The sequence below is a fragment of the Protopterus annectens genome, chromosome 1.part2 (genome assembly GCF_019279795.1).
Source record: "Protopterus annectens isolate FY-2018-M chromosome 1.part2, PAN1.0, whole genome shotgun sequence".
NCBI lineage: Eukaryota > Metazoa > Chordata > Ceratodontiformes > Protopteridae > Protopterus > Protopterus annectens.
This window is the reverse complement of record NC_056727.1, coordinates 529213979-529226719: the sequence shown is the minus strand read 5'-3', so window position 1 is coordinate 529226719 and position 12741 is coordinate 529213979. Positions and strand designations below refer to the sequence as shown.

The 12741-nt window shown below is 36.7% G+C and overlaps 1 protein-coding gene and 6 non-coding genes across 10 annotated transcripts in view; all 7 read right to left on the bottom strand.

Moving 5' to 3' along the window:
• The window catches only part of DHX57 (DExH-box helicase 57), a 2066546-nt gene that overhangs the window by 801016 nt on the left and 1252789 nt on the right, over window positions 1–12741 (bottom strand). The gene's annotated exons all lie outside the window — the stretch shown is intronic.
• On the bottom strand, window positions 1811–1925 carry LOC122792555. Its single transcript, XR_006363371.1, has one exon. It is a non-coding gene; the product is annotated as a U5 spliceosomal RNA (small nuclear RNA).
• LOC122792517 lies at window positions 3911–4025 on the bottom strand. The gene has a single exon (XR_006363336.1). It is a non-coding gene; the product is annotated as a U5 spliceosomal RNA (small nuclear RNA).
• Window positions 6009–6123, bottom strand: LOC122792516. The gene has a single exon (XR_006363335.1). It is a non-coding gene; the product is annotated as a U5 spliceosomal RNA (small nuclear RNA).
• On the bottom strand, window positions 8105–8219 carry LOC122792515. The gene has a single exon (XR_006363334.1). It is a non-coding gene; the product is annotated as a U5 spliceosomal RNA (small nuclear RNA).
• On the bottom strand, window positions 10174–10289 carry LOC122792536. Its single transcript, XR_006363354.1, has one exon. It is a non-coding gene; the product is annotated as a U5 spliceosomal RNA (small nuclear RNA).
• LOC122792523 lies at window positions 12268–12383 on the bottom strand. The gene has a single exon (XR_006363342.1). It is a non-coding gene; the product is annotated as a U5 spliceosomal RNA (small nuclear RNA).

The window sequence follows — 12741 nt, the reverse complement described above, 5'->3', positions numbered from 1 at the left end:
AAAAAAAAGGAATCACAGCAATGCATTGTGGGTATGCAAATATGCAGCCATCTATAGCTATAGCTGGGAAAACAATGATGTCTACATATATTCAGGAATGGCTGCACTAAATGTGTTCTCAAATATACTTTCTTATAAACATTTTGTATTTAGGAAACGCACAGGTTGTCACAAAACAAGTGCACACCAGGTAATGCTATGCCACATGCAACAATTGCAGACAATGATGCAGAAACATCTCTGCTGGACAGAGGCACAGGCAACTAATCTTAGGGGACGGAAAGCCAACACATTCCGGCGAGGCTTATAAATGCCTTCGGGCAGATAGCCTAGTACCTGCCTACCTATGAACATTTCCAAAGCAGAAAAATATTACACACAAGAAACATAGTGCTGCTGATTTAGTAGAAAGAGAAATGTCATCTAGTGATGTGACAAAATTCCTAATACCTCAACGAAACCATTAAAGTGGCTTGAAAAACAACATTCTCCTCCAAGCTGAAAACCGTAAGATATACACATGTAAGGGGAATACTTTCAGAAAATAAAAGGAGCTTATGGAAAATTATAGAGAAGGTATGACATAATCTGACGCCTACTTAAAATGACAATATTAAGATCAAACAGTTAATTTCTCTTATTAAACAGAGAAACCCTGAAAATGTAGGGCAAACAAAAAATAGCAATTAAACTTTTATTGATCATCTCCATGGAAAGCTTTATAAAAAGGCAAAAGATTTATGTATTCCGAAAAGAAATACGAATATATGCAAATATATGTATTTTCTTACATTAAACAATGACCGCAAATATTTAGCTTGCTGCAAGTTTATGTGTTGCCAATTAAAGAACTTCTATGTGACAGACAACTGTCTGGTTATCAGGCAGAAACAACAAGGGTGACATATCTCATTGACTTGACATGTGCTCCACAGCTGAGACAAACAGTCCTCAGGAATCACAGCAATGCACTGTAATTAGGCAAATATTTTCAACCGGATCAACTTTAAAACAGCAAATTACCATAACATCCATTTGCAGACAGTGAGATGAAAATCACAAAACATTACCGAACGTTCACATCATCGGAAGGTTTCACCACCTAACTAAACACTTGGACAGCATGAAATAAAAAACTACCTGAAGCAAATAAAACACCCCCCACACCCCCACTAACTAAATACACCAACTCTGAGATCTCACTACAAAGGAGAAAAGGGCAAAGTTCACTATCTTGGCCAACTGCCTCCTTTCCCGGTGAAAACTTCTGATGCTGTGACTGTTCGGTAATGTAAAGTGTCTGCAACACGATGTTATGGTAATTCGATATTTTAAAGTAGATCAGTTTAGCATGTATAGCCATAGCTGGGAAAACAAGGATGTCTACATATATTCAGGAATGGCTGCACTAAATGTTTTCTCAAATGTACTTTCTTGTAAACATTTTGTATTTAGGAAACATACAAGTACTGCTATGCCTCTTGCAGCACCTGTGTACAAAGATGGGGTAATTTTCCAAAGCAGAAAAATATTACTGATAGGAAATAGAATGCTGAGTGAATTTAGCTGATATGATAAAATGAGAAACAACATACTAGTGATGAGGCTAAGCTCCTACTAAATCAAGGAAACCCGTAAAGCAGCTTGAAAATCAATCTTCTCCAGCATGATGAAGATTTACCCAGGTAAGAGGAATGGTGTCAGAAAAAAAGGTACCTTTAGCGAATTACAGATAAAGACAGGATGGTATCTTCTGAAGCCTGTCTAAACTGAAAATGCTTAAATAAAACAGCTAATTTCTCTTGTTAAACTGAAAGAGACACCCTACAAATGTATAATAGACACTAAACTCTTATTGATCCTCTCCACGGAAATCTTTAGTAAAAGGCGAAAGATTTATGCGTTATGAAGAGAAATCAGAGTACATTTAAAGTATGTATTTTTTTATATTAAACAACTACCACAAACATTTAGCTTGCTGCAAGTATAAGTGTTGCCATTTTAAGAACACTAGACAAGTGGCAACTGCCTTGACCTTCAAAGGTCAACAGTCTCAATGACTTGAATATCCACAGCGGAGACAAACATTCCACAGGAATCACAGCAGTGCATTGTGGGTATGCAAATATGCTTAGCCATCTATAGCTATAGCTGGGAAAACAATGATGTCTACATATATTCAGGAATGGCTGCACTAAATGTGTTCTCAAATATACTTTCTTATAAACATTTTGTATTTAGGAACGCACAGGTTGTCACAAAACAAGTGCACACCAGGTAATGCTATGCCACATGCAACAATTGCAGACAATGATGCAGAAACATCTCTGCTGGACAGAGGCACAGGCAACTAATCTTAGGGGACGGCGAAAGCCAACACATTCAGGCGAGGCTTATAAATGCCATTGGGCAGATAGCCTAGTACCTGCCTACCTATGAACATTTCCAAAGCAGAAAAATATTACACACAAGAAACATAGTGCTGCTGATTTAGTAGAAAGAGAAATGTCATCTAGTGATGTGACAAAATTCCTAATACCTCAACGAAACCATTAAAGTGGCTTGAAAAACAACATTCTCCTCCAAGCTGAAAACCGTAAGATATACACATGTAAGGGGAATACTTTCAGAAAATAAAAGGAGCTTATGGAAAATTATAGAGAGAAGGTATGACATAATCTGACGCCTACTTAAAATGACAATATTAAGATCAAACAGTTAATTTCTCTTATTAAACAGAGAAACCCTGAAAATGTAGGGCAAAAAAAAATAGCAATTAAACTTTTATTGATCATCTCCATGGAAAGCTTTATAAAAAGGCAAAAGATTTATGTATTTCGAAAAGAAATACGAATATATGCAAATATATGTATTTTCTTACATTAAACAATGACCGCAAATATTTAGCTTGCTGCAAGTTTATGTGTTGCCAATTAAAGAACTTCTATGTGACAGACAACTGTCTGGTTATCAGGCAGAAACAACAAGGGTGACATATCTCATTGACTTGACATGTGCTCCACAGCTGAGACAAACAGTCCTCAGGAATCACAGCAATGCACTGTAATTAGGCAAATATTTTCAACGGATCAACTTTAAAACAGCAAAGTACCATAACATCCACTTGCAGACCGTGAGGGGAAACTCACAAAACATTACATTACCGAGCGTTCACCTCATCGGAAGGTTTCACCACCTAACTAAACACTTGGACAGCATGAAATAAAAACTACCTGAAGCAAATAAAAGACCACCACAGCCCCACTTACTATATACACCAACTCTGAGATGGCACTACAAAGGGGAAAAGGGAAAAGTTCACAATCTTGGCCAACTGCCCCCTTTCGGTGAAAACTTCTGATGCTGTGACTGTTCGGTAATGTAAAGTGTCTGCAACACGATGTTATGGTAATTCGATATTTTAAAGTAGATCAGTTTAGCATGTATAGCCATAGCTGGGAAAACAAGGATGTCTACATATATTCAGGAATGGCTGCACTAAATGTTTTCTCAAATGTACTTTCTTGTAAACATTTTGTATTTAGGAAACATACAAGTACTGCTATGCCTCTTGCAGCACCTGTGTACAAAGATGGGGTAATTTTCCAAAGCAGCAAAAATATTACTGATAGGAAATAGAATGCTGAGTGAATTTAGCTGATATGATAAAATGAGAAACAACATACTAGTGATGAGGCTAAGCTCCTACTAAATCAAGGAAACCCGTAAAGCAGCTTGAAAATCAATCTTCTCCAGCATGATGAAGATTTACCCAGGTAAGAGGAATGGTGTCAGAAAAAAGGTACCTTTAGCGAATTACAGATAAAGACAGGATGGTATCTTCTGAAGCCTGTCTAAACTGAAAATGCTTAAATAAAACAGCTAATTTCTCTTGTTAAACTGAAAGAGACACCCTACAAATGTAGGGCAAAAAAAAATAGACACTAAACTCTTATTGATCCTCTCCACGGAAATCTTTAGTAAAAGGCGAAAGATTTATGCGTTATGAAGAGAAATCAGAGTACATTTAAAGTATGTATTTTTTATATTAAACAACTACCACAAACATTTAGCTTGCTGCAAGTATAAGTGTTGCCATTTTAAGAACACTAGACAAGTGGCAACTGCCTTGACCTTCAAAGGTCAACAGTCTCAATGACTTGAATATCCACAGCGGAGACAAACATTCCACAGGAATCACAGCAGTGCATTGTGGGTATGCAAATATGCTTAGCCATCTATAGCTATAGCTGGGAAAACAATGATGTCTACATATATTCAGGAATGGCTGCACTAAATGTGTTCTCAAATATACTTTCTTATAAACATTTTGTATTTAGGAAGCGCACAGGTTGTCACAAAACAAGTGCACACCAGGTAATGCTATGCCACATGCAACAATTGCAGACAATGATGCAGAAACATCTCTGCTGGACAGAGGCACAGGCAACTAATCTTAGGGGACGAAAGCCAACACATTCAGCGAGGCTTATAAATGCCTTGGACAGATAGCCTAGTACCTGCCTACCTATGAACATTTCCAAAGCAGAAAAATATTACACACAAGAAACATAGTGCTGCTGATTTAGTAGAAAGAGAAATGTCATCTAGTGATGTGACAAAATTCCTAATACCTCAACGAAACCATTAAAGTGGCTTGAAAAACAACATTCTCCTCCAAGCTGAAAACCGTAAGATATACACATGTAAGGGGAATACTTTCAGAAAATAAAAGGAGCTTATGGAAAATTATAGAGAGAAGGTATGACATAATCTGGCGCCTACTTAAAATGACAATATTAAGATCAAACAGTTAATTTCTCTTATTAAACAGAGAAACCCTGAAAATGTAGGGCAAACAAAAAATAGCAATTAAACTTTTATTGATCATCTCCATGGAAAGCTTTATAAAAAGGCAAAAGATTTATGTATTCCGAAAAGAAATACGAATATATGCAAATATATGTATTTTCTTACATTAAACAATGACCGCAAATATTTAGCTTGCTGCAAGTTTATGTGTTGCCAATTAAAGAACTTCTATGTGACAGACAACTGTCTGGTTATCAGGCAGAAACAACAAGGGTGACATATCTCATTGACTTGACATGTGCTCCACAGCTGAGACAAACAGTCCTCAGGAATCACAGCAATGCACTGTAATTAGGCAAATATTTTCAACCGATCAACTTTAAAACAGCAAATTACCATAACATCCATTTGCAGACAGTGAGATGAAAATCACAAAACATTACATTACCGAACGTTCACATCATCGGAAGGTTTCACCACCTAACTAAACACTTGGACAGCATGAAATAAAAAACTACCTGAAGCAAATAAAACACCCCCACACCCCCACTAACTAAATACACCAACTCTGAGATCTCACTACAAAGGAGAAAAGGGCAAAGTTCACTATCTTGGCCAACTGCCGCCGTTCGCAGTGAAAACTTCTGATGCTGTGACTGTTCGGTAATGTAAAGTGTCTGCAACACGATGTTATGGTAATTCGATATTTTAAAGTAGATCAGTTTAGCATGTATAGCCATAGCTGGGAAAACAAGGATGTCTACATATATTCAGGAATGGCTGCACTAAATGTTTTCTCAAATGTACTTTCTTGTAAACATTTTGTATTTAGGAAACATACAAGTACTGCTATGCCTCTTGCAGCACCTGTGTACAAAGATGGGGTAATTTTCCAAAGCAGAAAAATATTACTGATAGGAAATAGAATGCTGAGTGAATTTAGCTGATATGATAAAATGAGAAACAACATACTAGTGATGAGGCTAAGCTCCTACTAAATCAAGGAAACCCGTAAAGCAGCTTGAAAATCAATCTTCTCCAGCATGATGAAGATTTACCCAGGTAAGAGGAATGGTGTCAGAAAAAAGGTACCTTTAGCGAATTACAGATAAAGACAGGATGGTATCTTCTGAAGCCTGTCTAAACTGAAAATGCTTAAATAAAACAGCTAATTTCTCTTGTTAAACTGAAAGAGACACCCTACAAATGTAGGGCAAAAAAAAATAGACACTAAACTCTTATTGATCCTCTCCACGGAAATCTTTAGTAAAAGGCGAAAGATTTATGCGTTATGAAGAGAAATCAGAGTACATTTAAAGTATGTATTTTTTATATTAAACAACTACCACAAACATTTAGCTTGCTGCAAGTATAAGTGTTGCCATTTTAAGAACACTAGACAAGTGGCAACTGCCTTGACCTTCAAAGGTCAACAGTCTCAATGACTTGAATATCCACAGCGGAGACAAACATTCCACAGGAATCACAGCAGTGCATTGTGGGTATGCAAATATGCTTAGCCATCTATAGCTATAGCTGGGAAAACAATGATGTCTACATATATTCAGGAATGGCTGCACTAAATGTGTTCTCAAATATACTTTCTTATAAACATTTTGTATTTAGGAAGCACAGGTTGTCACAAAACAAGTGCACACCAGGTAATGCTATGCCACATGCAACAATTGCAGACAATGATGCAGAAACATCTCTGCTGGACAGAGGCACAGGCAACTAATCTTAGGGGACGGCGAAAGCCAACACATTCCGGCGAGGCTTATAAATGCCTTGGGCAGATAGCCTAGTACCTGCCTACCTATGAACATTTCCAAAGCAGAAAAATATTACACACAAGAAACATAGTGCTGCTGATTTAGTAGAAAGAGAAATGTCATCTAGTGATGTGACAAAATTCCTAATACCTCAATGAAACCATTAAAGTGGCTTGAAAAACAACATTCTCCTCCAAGCTGAAAACCGTAAGATATACACATGTAAGGGGAATACTTTCAGAAAATAAAAGGAGCTTATGGAAAATTATAGAGAGAAGGTATGACATAATCTGGCCTACTTAAAATGACAATATTAAGATCAAACAGTTAATTTCTCTTATTAAACAGAGAAACCCTGAAAATGTAGGGCAAAAAAAAATAGCAATTAAACTTTTATTGATCATCTCCATGGAAAGCTTTATAAAAGGCAAAAGATTTATGTATTCGAAAAGAAATACGAATATATGCAAATATATGTATTTTCTTACATTAAACAATGACCGCAAATATTTAGCTTGCTGCAAGTTTATGTGTTGCCAATTAAAGAACTTCTATGTGACAGACAACTGTCTGGTTATCAGGCAGAAACAACAAGGGTGACATATCTCATTGACTTGACATGTGCTCCACAGCTGAGACAAACAGTCCTCAGGAATCACAGCAATGCACTGTAATTAGGCAAATATTTTCAACCGGATCAACTTTAAAACAGCAAATTACCATAACATCCATTTGCAGACAGTGAGATGAAAATCACAAAACATTACATTACCGAACGTTCACATCATCGGAAGGTTTCACCACCTAACTAAACACTTGGACAGCATGAAATAAACAACTACCTGAAGCAAATAAAACACCCCCCACCCCCACTAACTAAATACACCAACTCTGAGATCTCACTACAAAGGAGAAAAGGGCAAAGTTCACTATCTTGGCCAACTGCCTCCTTTCCCGGTGAAAACTTCTGATGCTGTGACTGTTCGGTAATGTAAAGTGTCTGCAACACGATGTTATGGTAATTCGATATTTTAAAGTAGATCAGTTTAGCATGTATAGCCATAGCTGGGAAAACAAGGATGTCTACATATATTCAGGAATGGCTGCACTAAATGTTTTCTCAAATGTACTTTCTTGTAAACATTTTGTATTTAGGAAACATACAAGTACTGCTATGCCTCTTGCAGCACCTGTGTACAAAGATGGGGTAATTTTCCAAAGCAGAAAAAATATTACTGATAGGAAATAGAATGCTGAGTGAATTTAGCTGATATGATAAAATGAGAAACAACATACTAGTGATGAGGCTAAGCTCCTACTAAATCAAGGAAACCCGTAAAGCAGCTTGAAAATCAATCTTCTCCAGCATGATGAAGATTTACCCAGGTAAGAGGAATGGTGTCAGAAAAAAGGTACCTTTAGCGAATTACAGATAAAGACAGGATGGTATCTTCTGAAGCCTGTCTAAACTGAAAATGCTTAAATAAAACAGCTAATTTCTCTTGTTAAACTGAAAGAGACACCCTACAAATGTAGGGCAAACAAAAATAGACACTAAACTCTTATTGATCCTCTCCACGGAAATCTTTAGTAAAAGGCGAAAGATTTATGCGTTATGAAGAGAAATCAGAGTACATTTAAAGTATGTATTTTTTATATTAAACAACTACCACAAACATTTAGCTTGCTGCAAGTATAAGTGTTGCCATTTTAAGAACACTAGACAAGTGGCAACTGCCTTGACCTTCAAAGGTCAACAGTCTCAATGACTTGAATATCCACAGCGGAGACAAACATTCCACAGGAATCACAGCAGTGCATTGTGGGTATGCAAATATGCTTAGCCATCTATAGCTATAGCTGGGAAAACAATGATGTCTACATATATTCAGGAATGGCTGCACTAAATGTGTTCTCAAATATACTTTCTTATAAACATTTTGTATTTAGGAAGCGCACAGGTTGTCACAAAACAAGTGCACACCAGGTAATGCTATGCCACATGCAACAATTGCAGACAATGATGCAGAAACATCTCTGCTGGACAGAGGCACAGGCAACTAATCTTAGGGGCGAAAGCCAACACATTCAGCGAGGCTTATAAATGCCTTGGGCAGATAGCCTAGTACCTGCCTACCTATGAACATTTCCAAAGCAGAAAAATATTACACACAAGAAACATAGTGCTGCTGATTTAGTAGAAAGAGAAATGTCATCTAGTGATGTGACAAAATTCCTAATACCTCAACGAAACCATTAAAGTGGCTTGAAAAACAACATTCTCCTCCAAGCTGAAAACCGTAAGATATACACATGTAAGGGTAATACTTTCAGAAAATAAAAGGAGCTTATGGAAAATTATAGAGAGAAGGTATGACATAATCTGCCGCCTACTTAAAATGACAATATTAAGATCAAACAGTTAATTTCTCTTATTAAACAGAGAAACCCTGAAAATGTAGGGCAAAAAAAAATAGCAATTAAACTTTTATTGATCATCTCCATGGAAAGCTTTATAAAAAGGCAAAAGATTTATGTATTTCGAAAAGAAATACGAATATATGCAAATATATGTATTTTCTTACATTAAACAATGACCGCAAATATTTAGCTTGCTGCAAGTTTATGTGTTGCCAATTAAAGAACTTCTATGTGACAGACAACTGTCTGGTTATCAGGCAGAAACAACAAGGGTGACATATCTCATTGACTTGACATGTGCTCCACAGCTGAGACAAACAGTCCTCAGGAATCACAGCAATGCACTGTAATTAGGCAAATATTTTCAACGTGATCAACTTTAAAACATCAAATTACCAAACATCCATTTGCAGACAGTGAGATGAAAATCACAAAACATTACGATACGGAACGTTCACATCATCGGAAGGTTTCACCACCTAACTAAACACTTGGACAGCATGAAATAAAAACTACCTGAAGCAAATAAAACACCCCCACCCCACTAACTAAATACACCAACTCTGAGATCTCACTACAAAGGAGAAAAGGGCAAAGTTCACTATCTTGGCCAACTGCCTCCTTTCGGTGAAAACTTCTGATGCTGTGACTGTTCGGTAATGTAAAGTGTCTGCAACACGATGTTATGGTAATTCGATATTTTAAAGTAGATCAGTTTAGCATGTATAGCCATAGCTGGGAAAACAAGGATGTCTACATATATTCAGGAATGGCTGCACTAAATGTTTTCTCAAATGTACTTTCTTGTAAACATTTTGTATTTAGGAAACATACAAGTACTGCTATGCCTCTTGCAGCACCTGTGTACAAAGATGGGGTAATTTTCCAAAGCAGAAAAAATATTACTGATAGGAAATAGAATGCTGAGTGAATTTAGCTGATATGATAAAATGAGAAACAACATACTAGTGATGAGGCTAAGCTCCTACTAAATCAAGGAAACCCGTAAAGCAGCTTGAAAATCAATCTTCTCCAGCATGATGAAGATTTACCCAGGTAAGAGGAATGGTGTCAGAAAAAAGGTACCTTTAGCGAATTACAGATAAAGACAGGATGGTATCTTCTGAAGCCTGTCTAAACTGAAAATGCTTAAATAAAACAGCTAATTTCTCTTGTTAAACTGAAAGAGACAAAAAATAGACACTAAACTCTTATTGATCCTCTCCACGGAAATCTTTAGTAAAAGGCGAAAGATTTATGCGTTATGAAGAGAAATCAGAGTACATTTAAAGTATGTATTTTTTATATTAAACAACTACCACAAACATTTAGCTTGCTGCAAGTATAAGTGTTGCCATTTTAAGAACACTAGACAAGTGGCAACTGCCTTGACCTTCAAAGGTCAACAGTCTCAATGACTTGAATATCCACAGCGGAGACAAACATTCCACAGGAATCACAGCAGTGCATTGTGGGTATGCAAATATGCTTAGCCATCTATAGCTATAGCTGGGAAAACAATGATGTCTACATATATTCAGGAATGGCTGCACTAAATGTGTTCTCAAATATACTTTCTTATAAACATTTTGTATTTAGGAAGCGCACAGGTTGTCACAAAACAAGTGCACACCAGGTAATGCTATGCCACATGCAACAATTGCAGACAATGATGCAGAAACATCTCTGCTGGACAGAGGCACAGGCAACTAATCTTAGGGGCGAAAGCCAACACATTCAGGCGAGGCTTATAAATGCCTTCGGGCAGATAGCCTAGTACCTGCCTACCTATGAACATTTCCAAAGCAGAAAAATATTACACACAAGAAACATAGTGCTGCTGATTTAGTAGAAAGAGAAATGTCATCTAGTGATGTGACAAAATTCCTAATACCTCAACGAAACCATTAAAGTGGCTTGAAAAACAACATTCTCCTCCAAGCTGAAAACCGTAAGATATACACATGTAAGGGGAATACTTTCAGAAAATAAAAGGAGCTTATGGAAAATTATAGAGAGAAGGTATGACATAACCTGGCCTACTTAAAATGACAATATTAAGATCAAACAGTTAATTTCTCTTATTAAACAGAGAAACCCTGAAAATGTAGGGCAAAAAAAAATAGCAATTAAACTTTTATTGATCATCTCCATGGAAAGCTTTATAAAAGGCAAAAGATTTATGTATTCCGAAAAGAAATACGAATATATGCAAATATATGTATTTTCTTACATTAAACAATGACCGCAAATATTTAGCTTGCTGCAAGTTTATGTGTTGCCAATTAAAGAACTTCTATGTGACAGACAACTGTCTGGTTATCAGGCAGAAACAACAAGGGTGACATATCTCATTGACTTGACATGTGCTCCACAGCTGAGACAAACAGTCCTCAGGAATCACAGCAATGCACTGTAATTAGGCAAATATTTTCAACCGATCAACTTTAAAACAGCAAATTACCATAACATCCATTTGCAGACAGTGAGATGAAAATCACAAAACATTACATTACCGAGCGTTCACATCATCGGAAGGTTTCACCACCTAACTAAACACTTGGACAGCATGAAATAAAAACTACCTGAAGCAAATAAAACAACCCCCACACCCCACTAACTAAATACACCAACTCTGAGATCTCACTACAAAGGAGAAAAGGGCAAAGTTCACTATCTTGGCCAACTGCCTCCTTTCGATGAAGACTTCTGATGCTGTGACTGTTCGGTAATGTAAAGTGTCTGCAACACGATGTTATGGTAATTCGATATTTTAAAGTAGATCAGTTTAGCATGTATAGCCATAGCTGGGAAAACAAGGATGTCTACATATATTCAGGAATGGCTGCACTAAATGTTTTCTCAAATGTACTTTCTTGTAAACATTTTGTATTTAGGAAACATACAAGTACTGCTATGCCTCTTGCAGCACCTGTGTACAAAGATGGGGTAATTTTCCAAAGCAGAAAAAATATTACTGATAGGAAATAGAATGCTGAGTGAATTTAGCTGATATGATAAAATGAGAAACAACATACTAGTGATGAGGCTAAGCTCCTACTAAATCAAGGAAACCCGTAAAGCAGCTTGAAAATCAATCTTCTCCAGCATGATGAAGATTTACCCAGGTAAGAGGAATGGTGTCAGAAAAAAGGTACCTTTAGCGAATTACAGATAAAGACAGGATGGTATCTTCTGAAGCCTGTCTAAACTGAAAATGCTTAAATAAAACAGCTAATTTCTCTTGTTAAACTGAAAGAGACACCCTACAAATGTAGGGCAAACAAAAAATAGACACTAAACTCTTATTGATCCTCTCCACGGAAATCTTTAGTAAAAGGCGAAAGATTTATGCGTTATGAAGAGAAATCAGAGTACATTTAAAGTATGTATTTTTTTATATTAAACAACTACCACAAACATTTAGCTTGCTGCAAGTATAAGTGTTGCCATTTTAAGAACACTAGACAAGTGGCAACTGCCTTGACCTTCAAAGGTCAACAGTCTCAATGACTTGAATATCCACAGCGGAGACAAACATTCCACAGGAATCACAGCAGTGCATTGTGGGTATGCAAATATGCTTAGCCATCTATAGCTATAGCTGGGAAAACAATGATGTCTACATATATTCAGGAATGGCTGCACTAAATGTGTTCTCAAATATACTTTCTTATAAACATTTTGTATTTAGGAAGCGCACAGGTTGTCACAAAACAAGTGCACACCAGGTAAT